The sequence below is a fragment of the Barbus barbus genome (assembly GCF_936440315.1).
Source record: "Barbus barbus genome assembly, chromosome: 26".
NCBI lineage: Eukaryota > Metazoa > Chordata > Actinopteri > Cypriniformes > Cyprinidae > Barbus > Barbus barbus.
The window spans coordinates 28,661,791-28,673,381 of NC_136754.1; positions in this window are offsets into that span (position 1 = coordinate 28,661,791).

Genomic DNA, 11,591 nt, shown 5'->3' on the forward strand with positions numbered 1-11,591 from the left:
AACATAGCATGTGCTTTTAAACAAACAAACAAAAACATTTTATTCCAGCGTTATGCATTTTTTCATCAACACTTGAATGTTTTTTTTTTTTTTTAATCAACATTTTGAACAAAAAGCTGAGAAAATCACTTTTTTGTCAACGACTATGTCTGGTTCAGATTTAGATCGTTGATCAAAACACAGATGGAGTAGTTCATCAAAACCCCCACATCTTCACAGTTGTAAATCACTGTCTGACTCAACATTTCATTAGGCAGTTTTGATTTATATTCTATTTAATGTTTGATGACCGCATTATTTACAGTATGCATCTGCTTACATATGCAGAGATTCAGTACTCTTTCAGAAGATGTGTAATAGCAAAAATCCTCATTTGTGTGGTGTCATTGCGATTATTTATCTGCTCCCGATCGAGTCGGAGCGTCCCTGATCTTAAACCGTAAATATCAAACATTTCATATCAGCCATAACCAATGGGATCAAGCTTCACCAACCAGATGTTGCATGCTTTTATTGCTTTTATTTTATGTTTGTTGCAGCTACTGTACAAACATGCCACGAAAGTGGAGGTTTGAGAACGATCACTCATATTCTTTTTTCTCCTTTGTTTTTCTTCCCGTAAAACAAAACTCATAATGTCAACCGTCCTCCATTTGTTTTTCTTAGCAAGTCATGTTTGGCGCGACAAAATACTATAGAAGCCATTATAATCAATGATGCTGTCTACACTGGATGCTGCGCAGCGCGACAAAACTCCGACAGACAACTGCTGCCGCATTCTATTTATGATGTGCTGACACTAATTTCAAATGATTTTTAACAGTCGCTTTATCGTGTCTGGTGTAGACACGGTGTTACTAACCTATCAAGAAGAAACAAAGCAGCCTCTGCGTCCGATCGCAGGCCTTGAGTTCTCTCCAGCGCTGGAAAGCTGATCCGATATTTACACGGGTCCTACTTCTTGCCTTATCGTTCCGCAGAAAGTTTTCCTCATTTGTTTTTTTATCCGCCGTCTCTATCTTTCTGTCGCTCAGCTCGGCTAATGTCCGTCCTGTGCACTGAACGCTCTCTCCTCCACATCATGAGTAGACACACCCCTTACTGCTGATTGGCTACAAGTTTGTTTTGGTACTCGGCCTGACTCAGTTTTCTAAAGCGTTTTTGAAAAATTACATACCCCACCTTTAAATCTGTGGTCTCCACCATTTTTAAAATTGGTTAAGATTTGAAAATTGTCTAGTTTGTCCCATGCCTAAATAAAGTAAAATCCGGGCGTAAAAAATGGCGGGAAAGAGTTAAAGGTATATTTCACCTAAAAATGAAAATTCTGTCATTAATTACTCACCCTCATGTCTTTCTAAACCTGTAAGATATTCGTTCATCTTCGAAACACAAAATAAGATATGAGGGTGAGTAATTAATGACAGAATTTTCATTTTTGCATGAACTATCCCTTTAAATATAGCTGGTAGCTGACTATCCCACCTACAGCTAGTAAAAACACTCCAGGATTTTAATAATATTTAAGAGAGGGAACGGATGAGCACTCAGCAGACTGATTAGGCAAATCAGTTTATTGCAAAAAAGTCCCAATGTTCTGTAATAAAAGGATCCTGGTCTACAGTTCAGTCCACACCATCAGAATCACACTTAGCTTCAGAGTCTCCAGATATCCACACCAGAAGTAGATATGGCAACCTCTGCTACCCAGTCCAAACATTATCCAGTGCTGGTGAAACACATCAGCGTTGAGTCTGATATCTGCAGTAACCCACTGTACATCTCATCAGCTGGTCATTAGCCTGCCTCACACAACACAATTCCAGCAGTGCTCAGTTGGCCACTCACTGCTCACAGTCAAAAGACTCACCAATGCAAATTGCATCTCACTCTGGACAGCGTACTTTTAACACTTGGAAGTGCTTCATGGTATCCTCTCACTTTGAAGATAGACAAACTATCTGAAACTGGCACTCATGTGTATTGGAGTCTGTCATCGTTCTGCATAATACTCCATCATTAAAGTGATCATTAAAGAGATAATTCCTAGGGATGGGATAGATTGTGCTAGTTGTGTGCATTGGAACAAACTGGAGCTTCAACTTCATACAGCCTCATGAATATGCAATCATGTACAGGAGAGAAGAAGCTGAGGTCAAGATTATTATAAATGTTTTACAAAACTTATCAATTAATTTTTGTTTTTTTTTCACTTTGCATTTAGAACACTTTGAACATACAGTATATTGCATGAGAACATTCTGTGATACTTTTTTAAAGCTTGAATGTTGTCGCTGGTCACTGCCATTATCTGGACAAGTGCAAGCAGGATATTTTTCTTGTCCAGCCTTGGACTTCACTACCAAATCAAAATTGGCAAGCTGGACCACCCAACATTGTCCTGTGGCCCCAGGCTTGGCTGTCTGCAAATAGGTAAACTGTATTTATTTATTTGTTTGTTTGATTAGTTAGGTTAGCTACTGTGCTGAGGTTTTTTCTTTTTATCATTGGGAGGTAAGGTCTGTGGTTCTTCTGAGTCCAGCAGCTTTTGAAATTGCTTTGTAATGCTTTCATCACTGATGTATTTTAATCAACTTTTCTATTATGGTCACCGTGGGGATCACAACATATGGCACCTAGCCTAGCACAGGGGTTAACCAACAGGAGTGTTAGACCTGGTGCCGGACGCTCCGCCACGTCCAGCTGCCGAGGGTGACTGAGGAACTCCACAGGGTTCACCGTGAGGGGAACTGAACTGAAGAGCAGAATAAACGCACGTATCCAGTCCATAGAAGGGAATGGTGCCGCAAGCGAGACACTGAGTAGTTCCTCTGGCTTTACTGACTACTAGAGGCGAGTACATGAGAGGACACTAGCTCTACACGAAGGCTATAAAACTTAGCAAACATGTTTGGTGTCGCCCAGCCTGCAGCTATACATACAGTATATCTGTCAGCGAGGTGCCTTGCGCCAGCACCCAGGAGGAAGCAACACTCCTTGTCAATTGTGCTCTCAAGGGGGCAAGCAACGCCTTGGGTTTGATAAGTAAAGACAATGGCATCCACTATCCAGTAGGCCAACCTCTGCTTGGAGACAGCCTTTCCCTTCTGCTGGCCTCCGTAACAGATGAAGAGCTTCTCTGAGGTCCTAAAGCTCTGCATACGGTCAACATATATGCGCAAAGCGCGAACGGGACAAAGCAAAGCTAGGGGTGGGTCTGCCTTCCCCGAAGGCAGTGCTTGCAGGTGCTTGTCCACCTGATCCCTGAAAGGCGTGGTGGGAACCTTGTGCACATATCTGGGTCTCAGGATAACGTGAGAGTCGGCTGGCTCGAATTCAAGACACGATTCATTGACCGAAATGCATGCAGTTCCCCTACCCTCTTGATGGAAGCCAGTGCAGTTAAGAGCATTGTCTTTACTGACAGAGGTCTCAGCTCTGAAGACTGCAATGGCTCAAAAGGAGCCCTCTGCAATGCCGTAAGCACCAGAGGGAGATCCCAAGAGGGTACGGGATTCGGGCGAGGAGGATTTAGTCTCCTCGCGCCCCTCAGGAACCTGATGATCAGGTCGTGATTCTCAAAAGACTCACCGTCTACAGGATCGTGATGTGCGGCAATTGCGGAAACATACACTTTTAGGGTGGAGGGAGACAGCCTTTGCTCCAACCCCTCCTGGAGGAAGGAAAGCACCACTCTGATCAGGCATCTCTGGGTTCAGGCATCAACAGGTTCCACTTCAAGGTATAGGCATGCCTCGTAGAGGGTGCTCTTGCCGAAGTGATGGTGTCTACTACCGCCTGGGGTAGATCACCAAGGACCTCAGCGTTCCATCCAGGGACCACATGTGGAGGTTCCACAGATTTGGATGCGGGTGCCCCATCTCTGAAAAAGTAGATCTTTCCTCAGAGGAATGAGCCAGGGAGGGGCTGTCAAGAGGAGCATCAGTTCTGGGAACCAGGGCCGGTTGGGCCAGTAAGGTGCAACTAGCAGGACCTGCTCCTCGTCCTCCCTTACTTTGCACAGTGTCTGCATACTTTACTGCGGCTGTGGATGCCATATGCCTTAGGAGCCTCTGAAATTATTTCAGTGGGGCCGCCGTCCTGCGCTTCAGAAAATTCAAGCAGTTCAGCTTTGACTGAACATGTTCCTCTGTGAGGCGTGCTGTCAGGTTGACCGAGCCCAACTCCATACCAAGAAAAGTGATCCTCTGCACTGGAGAGAGTTTGCTCTTTTACCCAGTTGACCCAAGTCCCAACTAGCTGAGGTGACTGAGCACCATGTCCCTGTGCTCGCACAACTGATCCCACGACTGAGCCAGAATGAGCCAGTTGTCGAGATAGTTGAGAATGCGAATGCTGTGTTCTCTCATTGGAACAAGGGCTACCTCCGCAACCTTCATAAAGACGCGGGGTGACACGGACAGCCCGAAGAGAAGGACCTTGTACTGATATGCCTGACCCTCGAACGCAAAGCGGAGAAATGGGAGGGAGAATCGAGACATGAAAGTACGCGTCCTTCAGGTCGATCCCTGCAAACCAATCTCGGGGACGGATGCATTCGAAAATGCGTTTCTGCGTCAACATTTTAAATGGTAGTGAGTGAAGGGACTGCGATTTCTGCCCGTAAGACGCGAGCATCGCTGGTCAACATGGAAGTGAACTGCATGGCCCTGAACTTAGGCGGACGCGGGACGAACTGAATCACATAGCCGAGTCTGACGGTCGGAATGAGCCAACAAAATGGGCCGGGAAGCGCTAACCAGGCTCCCAGAAACCATACAAGTGGGACCAGAGGAACCACAGATGTACCCACGGTGGGGCAGCATGGTGGAGGACAGGGACCCGACTCGGGTTGCAACCGCGTGCTCCACCGGGGGGATTGACTCTTAACCCCAGGCTACCCCACCATGGAGGGTAGTGAGGGAGGAGGAGGCATCAGACTGGTTTCGGGCAGGAAAAGGTGCCTTCCATGACCGGGTCAACTCCTCATGCACTTCCGGGAAGAAAGGCACCGGGATGGGGGCTGAGAACCAGCCCTGGCCGTCCAAAGAGACCAGTCATCTAACCTCGATGGCTCCGGACACGGTGCCTCTCTCCACTCGAGCCTGACCGTTTTGGTAGTCCGGGAATGCATAGCCATTAATTCTGGGTCAGGCTCAGATAACGCTACTCTCCCCAAAGTGGGCAACGCAGCCAAGTCCTCAGACACACAGGTGGAATTACATGTTTAAAAAGATGCAATACCCGTATATCTTGCTACCACATGATAACTCATCCTTTTGGGTCTCAAAAATCTAAATCAGTGTAAATGGTTTAATACATTGACTTGTTGTAAAAAATTAAATGAATGATTGAATATAGTTTTAGTTTCATAAAGTTTAATTGTTTTTCAAAGAAATCTGCAAAATACTTAAGGATAATTTTATAAATCCTAATAATATTAACAACACATTGTCTAGTTGCAAGACATGACTGAATTTATTGCGCTCCAATTAAAATACACATTATTTGTTTCTTTTAAAATAATACAAAGAATAATACTTCCATAAAGACACTCATAACTCATACTAAATTGGAATAGACACATGGTCAATGTGTGTGTGTGTGTGTGTGTGTGTAACATATCTTTCATACATGTAAATAGAATTTATATGAGGAAAGGCAGTATTTTATTTTCAAATTAATTGATTGAATGAATTGATGAATTTCAAACTCTGTGTGAAGCTTGATTTAGACAAGTGTTATTAAGGTCATTAATATGATTAAAGTGATGGCGTTTTTCCAAGTCTTTATCAACAGTGTACATTGATACGTGATTTTCATACATTTGAATAAAAATATGTAAAAACTAGTTGTGAATTGTCTATAGATAGTAGAGGGTGAACCTTTCTCCTCATGAATAATACTGTATATTTGCCAAAGATAAGAATACATTTTTGTATTTCATTTCATTTGAAATTAATTTTGTAGAATGTTTTAATATCATGTTTTATATTTGTTTATTAGTGTCATGCCATAAAACTTTGTATGTAATCTATTTTCTGTAATTTAATGAAAAAAGCCAAAATGCCTTAAAAGTGTGAAATAAAGGATGTAAACAATATACATAGACATTTTAATCAGTGTTATTGCTCGGATCGAATATAAAACATTACAAAAACTTAGAACGAGCCTTTCTTGTCTCATGACACTTCATTCATGTAGTCATTAGCCAACATTAGTTCCTGATTACATCAGACTGTTCTGTGCAGGATTCAGGAAACTTCTTTTTAATGCCTCTAAACAGACAGTATTGTATCATGTTAAAAACACTTATGAGGACTAGTTATTATTTAAGCAAAATGTATTGAAAATATGCTTCAAATGTCTTCCACAAAAAAAATAAACAAAATCCAATGTTGGGTTTCAGAGATCCCAAATACGAGAACTGCATAAATGCAAATAAATTTCACATGATATTATGCTCTTAAATTTCAAATAGCCAGATTGTCACCAAAAAACAAAGTGTACATCTACATTGCGACTTCAAATCAAAATTGTGATCTCAGTATAAGTACCAAATCCGTTCACAATTTCACATTTTTACAACACTTTAACCTTTTTTTTATCACTCAGTTTTCCAATGCATGTTACACCCTTAACATAATATCAATTGGATCAGAATCAACATTGATATTAATACAGGTTTGTAAAATTACATTGAATAAAATAATAAGAACATCACATCCAGATGCTAGACACTGATGTATATTGGGAGGATGAGTATCAATTTATGTAATTCATAGCTGAATTCATCCTGCATTCACCTTTTTCTCTCACCATTAAGAGGACATCTGACACATTTACTGGCTTGTGACAACTAAAGGCATTATTACAGTTTGTACTTGTTAATGTTAGCCATGTTTTGTAACTATAAATGCAAGTGTGAATGCTTTAAAATACACCTCAGACATATCGCGTAGGGTGTTTTTGGAAAGTGAAGACACTTCTGAGGTTTATTGGATATTTGAACACTTTCTGGTTGGCAAAATTTAACCTAATGAACTTGAGGGGAACTGACTTCATACTGTACGGCTAAAAATCAACACCCATTTGGTTGTCATTGCAAAAATGGTTCAGATAATGTAAGTTCTGAGAAAATGATACAGGGACCACTTGGTTTGATATTTTGTTGTCTAATGCAATAGAATCCATGTCATCTATGGCTATATACAGCATTCACTGACAGTGTAGGCAGTATAAGTTGGAGTTTGAAGCTATTTTAGTAGCAGAGGGCCACTGCATTGCCTGGAGATTGACTCATCCCCAGTGACCCAAACGTTCTGCAAAAACCCAACTGGATAGATTAAAAACTCTAGTGGATTAACCGATGAGACCCAGACTGCAGTGCAGAGCAAAAGCTCAATGACATCAGTGGCATCTGGGTACAAGTTTTGTTAATATGACAGGCTTAGAGTCATATTGACTTAAAACAGTTTGGTCAAATCCCAAATGTCAGTTTAAGAACAAGATAGCATTTATGCTCATTCATGATTTTTTTTTTTTTTTTTTTTTTTTTTTTTCACATCAGCAAGCAGACTGATAATCTCTCTAATCCAATCACATCCACTTCAACATATTCACATTTGGACATGTTTCGTTATAAGATTTGGTGTCTTTGTGCACTAAAATGAATCACGCCAGGTTTGACATCAGAGTATGAACATGATGTGAAGGTCAGTAAAAGATAAGAGCATTTTCACTTTTGCTTGAACTAATTTACCTGTAACTGTCATTTTGTTGTGAATGCAGACAATGCAATGTCAGTTTAAATTGTCCATTCAACAGTTTTGTTATGAGTTATTTTATAATTTAGTGTTCATTTCATGTCCATTGGTGATAATTGTATTTTTTGCTAACAATTTTCTTCAGAAATGTCATATTTTACTAATTAAGAGAATGCATACATGTATTTTGCGCACACACTGCATTTCAGTTTACTTGAATTTGCCTTAAATTGACTTAAAATTACAGTTACTGCAAAGTATGCTTTTTTTGCATTGAGTCTAAAATACTGAATAAAAATATTAAAGTTAAGATGATCTATATTAAAGATTGTTTAAATTAAAATTTATTTTAAATTAAAAATATTTTGTCTACAAAAATGGTCAAATCAATTCAACAAACACACCCTGGAAATTCAAAATAAAAGCATGTGACCAGCATCATGTCATTTTCTTCTGCAGTGGACATTTTGAACAATATTTTGTTTTCTGTATTTGATCTCCAGTGACCTATTGTCAAGAAATATGCATATTAATTGCCTGTCAACAATGCTGGGTACATTGATTTTGTTTGCATTGTTTTTATGGTTTTAATTCAAATAAATATTATTGATTTTTATTATTGATAAATATTATTGTAATATTGAGGTGAAACTGATCAAGAAAATGACATTTGGTTGACCAGACAAGGCCTGTCATTGAAATTATCAACATTTTTAATTATGTTACCTGTAAACCCATACAGTTTGTCTGTAACATAATAGCTATCAATCTCACCAGCTGGAAACATCTTTTTCTTTGTAATAACAAAATGATAATGATTACACTTGGAAACTAGCAGATATCAACTGAAAGTAGTTGTTTTACTGAGAAAAGCAGATTGTTTTTACACCTGAATCCTGATGTGAAATGAAGGCTACCCCAAATTATAGAATGCTGGCATAAAATCTGATACATGAAACTGATAAACACAATGTAATTTGATACTTTCCACATCACTACATGCAGTTCTATTGTTTACAGTATCTTTTTTATGCACATCTTCCTCTGACAAACACACAAAAGAGCATTTATTCACTGTAATCCTGTGAGGCCTCAGGAGAGAAGGGTTAAAAGCCAGACTGCATTTTAGACATGCTTTTAAAGCAGAGAATTTAAAACTGTGGCATAAATTTGTGCTGCTAATAATCCCCAAGTCCACAAGCATCGCCACATTGTTTTATCTGCAATGACAAGCTACAAATCCAGGCCTTTGTTCATTTAATAGCATGTTTATATGCCATATTAGACTGCCTATCAACCGAAAGACCAAAGCGTAAAGGACACTTCCGTGTGCTTTGAACCTGATGTGCTGACTTTGAGTGAAAATGCCAGTGCCCTTGATCACAGAGGAGCAGCCCGGGGACTGACATAATGGAAACTAAGCTGTGAAATCGCAGGAATGAGCCAGAAGGATAGCACACTTTCGTGTGTTTGATGCAACGCGGCTCTCCTGCACAGAACTCACTAATGCATACACATCTACATTTTTATGTTTGTCACTGTTTGTAAAAGCACATTGTTAGTCCTTTCCAGAGCATCTTGGCAGTGGATTCTAGCTGTAAAATCTCAGGTGTTGAGAACATCAGGCAGTCAGACAGACCCATTTCTGACCCAGAAAGGATGTTAACACGAGCAATATTCGTCATTTCTTAATTGCAACTTTGAATGCATAAAAAGACATGACTATGGGGAAATGTATCTGGGGGCCTCCACCTAACATTATTACTTAATGCTGGGAAAATCACGTTTCATGCAGAATATTTGAAACATTTTTTATTTTTTGAAAACAATTTAAATTAAACATATTTTAGGTTCTGAATACTACAGAACACTTCTAACGTGTTAAACTAAGCGTTAGGCATTTTCTTTTCTTTTGCAATAATCACTTACTGAACCAGTTAGATGTTTCTGTAGTCTCTAGTTAGTGTATAGTCTTCCATCTAGTGGTTAAATGAGAGAATACAGACTCTCTCTCTCTCTCTCTCTCTCTCTCTCTCTCTCTCTCTGTCTCTCTCTCTCTCTCTCTCTCTCTCTCTCTCTCTCTCTCTCATTCAAATGAGCTTCATTGACATGACTATGTAAAACAGCACAATTCTTCCAAAGTAATAAACCATAAACATATTACACAAACATATACATGCCCTTATTATACATACACTGCCTTTCAAGAGATTTTTTTATATTTTTAAGTCCCTTATGCTCATTAAGGCTGTATTTATTTGTTTAAAAAATACAGAAAAAAACATTGATGTTGTGAAACTGTTTTTTGTTTTAATATAGTATATAATATAATTTATTCCTGTGATGCAAAGCTGAATTTTGGTGATAATTGCTGATTTATTGCTGATTTATTATCAGTGTTGGAAAAAGCTTTTGCGGCTTTTTAAATTTATATTGGAACCTACTTTTTTCAGGATTCTTTGATGAATAAAAAGTTAAAAACAACATAATTTATTCAAAATAGAAATCTTTTGTAACGATAAACAAACAAAACTGTTCAAAATCTGGGGTCAGTTTATTTATTTCTTTCTTTTTTTAAAGACATTAATAATTTTATTTAGCAAGGATGTATTACATTGATTAAAAGTGTATATGTAATCAAGTAAATGTTTGCAGAGTGCAGTGATAAAGGGCAAAGAAGGTTCAGTCTTTGTTTCTCATGATGGCAGGAGGACACACACGGTGCTGCCAGGCTTTTCCTTCTCTCGCAAAATACAGGAGAGTTTGTCTGTGCCTTGCTTGCTGGAATTCAGCGTTCCTGATGTTCTTGAACCTGCTGCTCTCTGTGAGGAAGTACAGCTCGTCTTCAGTGCAGTGCTGTCGTCTTTAATACTGTTCAGGTAACAGTGCCAATTTATAACCAGACTTTATTCTGTGAAAGTATGTCAGTTTCTTTAATTGAGCTACTTTGTCAGGAATGCTTTCTACTTAGGATATTGAAAAGAGGCATGTGAACATTTAAATGAAAATAGGAGGCCTTGATGTGTTCATTTGTTAATTTATTCAGCTTTGTTGTTTGGTCGAAGAATATGCATTATAAGAAGAGTAGTAAACAGAATATCTGACAATAAACTTTGACCATATTTGATCTCAATTCCTTTTCCATTTGTAAATTTTGAAATGTGTCAGACACTGTATTCCATACGTTTTGTGATCTTCATAGACTGAGACGTCTTCTAGAGAATATTTTAGAGGTTTTTGGCAGGATTTCTCCAAAATGTGTGAGCTTTTTTAAAAATGTATCAGGCAAAGTTGACTATTTGGAATGCATGTAAAATTGACCATAAAGGAAGTGAGGTCAGTATGGCTGAACTGTTTAAAGCTTTGATGAAGTCTAGAGTTAAAATTGAGTATGAGTGTACAAAATAATAATATTGTGTCAACGTTTAGAGCAAAGTGATTCATAAGCATTTTTTTTTATTTATTGATGATGATGAATTAGTGTTTCATTGGTATCGAATAATCAAAAAAAAGGTTTAATGGATTTATTTTCGAGTCAAATGCTATATTGTATTGTAGGCTATTTATTGTTACTGATTATTCAACTTTCTTTGTGATGCAATGGTAAAATAAAGTGTTTTAAAAGTTAAAGCCCAAAGTCTCTCTTTCTCTAGCACATTTCAAAAACTTTTAATATATCCTTTTTTTCTTCTTCTTATGACATCAATTTAAAGTGTATGAGTTCTAAGAGCACAGGGGCAGGATAATGGAACACCCCCATTACTTCACACCTTGCCAGACCGTGGGAGACAGGGTCCGTCCTGTGAATGCAAGTTCATACAAGGG